Consider the following 1861-nt stretch of genomic DNA (forward strand, 5'->3'; position numbering starts at 1 on the left):
TCACACATGATATACCAAAATAAAAACACTTCAGATAAAGTCTTCTTACATAGAATTCAGTTTCTTACATGACATCTGATGAAGTCAGTACAAACGTTACAAACTAATACTTGAAAAACAATTTGACATTTACTGTACTACAATATCATATTTGTATAGAAGTAGAAATCTGGATACCTATTCTGATACCTAATAAAAGAAAGGACACTCTTTGGGGCGGATTTTGATGATAACAAGTCACTAATAAGAAATTATAATAAACATTGAAATAATTTAAGAATTTTACCAAAATAAAATTGCATGGTAATCACACAATTTCTGCCACAAAATTTTGATTGGCTAAACTCATAATCAGAAAATATATATTTTCTAATTTCATCTTTTTTTTTTTACATAATCTGATTTGATGTTTTCCTTAATATTCAAATCACTATTTTTTTGCTGCTTAATATCAAATACAGCAAATGACTTATTTTTTATGCATCAAACAATTACATTTTCTCATTCATCCAAACTAATCACTGAACATCAATTTCATATTTTCTTCACTAAAATATTACTGTGCTTGATATCATCAAGTGGAGCGGATCATTTTTTTTTTTTTCATTTGTTCACACATTTTTCCAATTTATATATATTTTGTCTAAGATTCCTAGCCTATGTCATTGCATACCAAGCTGTTTATTAAAAGTTAAGGTTCACTGTAAACACATATGTTACACCAAAATAAAAACGCTTCAGATAATGTCTTGATATTCAATTCAGTTTCTAACATGATATCTTATGAAGTTAGTAGAAATGTTACAGACTTTTGAATCTCAAACACTTTCAATACTGTGCACTGATATTTTCTTTTTTGGAATATAAGCAAATTCATGCTTTTTTTTACAAACGCCAACAAATGTCACATTTTGTAGCAATGTACTGAAACAATTATAAAAATAGGTATCTAGGAAAAGGCCACTACATATGTTATAAATTCCAAATTTCCACAACCTGGCAAATACTGGTACACGCTAGCAAATTTAGATTTGCAATTACAGAATATGATTCTAATTTTTTCCTTTGCTCTTTATTCTAACATTACACTAAGTTTACTGTTATTTCGCTACAGTTGATATTGTGTAGAACAATAAGAAAATCATAGTGAACAATGCATTCAACAAAATTTCACACAAATTTCTAGATACCTATATCTAATAAGTTCAAAAGAAAGGACACACTTAGGGAGGTATTTTGGTGGTCAAGTCACTAAATAGAGATTAGCTGGTTTCCCGGCATAGCCCAAGATGTAATAAAGATTGACTGAAATACATGTTCTAGCTGGTTTCTAGGCGTTGCCAGGGATGTAATATAGACACATTATGTTGTATATTACCTGTTCTCTTCTCCCTAAGGTAAAACAATTTCATGTACATGCTGTAAATTACCTACACTAGGGATAAAACATGAACAATACCAGTCCTAGGGTAGATAAAACAAATAATACATAGAGATGAAAGATTCCTCTCCCCTAAGAATAAAACATATATTCAATATCTGCTTTTGTTTTTTCATTGTTTATACGGTCCCGAGCAACGCCGGGTAGCCCTGCTAGTCTATATATATAAATCCCAAATGTCTGTGAGTTTGTATGTTTGTATGTAACGCTAAAACTTTTGAAAGACACAACCAGACTTGATAAATTTGGTATCATATCGAAGCCCCGTGTCCCGGATGACAAATATCGAAATTTCACGTCAAACGGACGAGGAGAAAGGGGTAAACGTATCAGTTATCTCCAAGGGGGTCCCAAAAAAAACTGTCATTGTAATGCTTTTTATTACGTAATTCTTGAATGATCCAATGTAATTAATACGTA

This window comes from Euprymna scolopes, chromosome 2 (genome assembly GCF_053919585.1).
Source record: "Euprymna scolopes isolate OS-2025 chromosome 2, ASM5391958v1, whole genome shotgun sequence".
In the NCBI taxonomy this organism is placed as follows: domain Eukaryota; kingdom Metazoa; phylum Mollusca; class Cephalopoda; order Sepiida; family Sepiolidae; genus Euprymna; species Euprymna scolopes.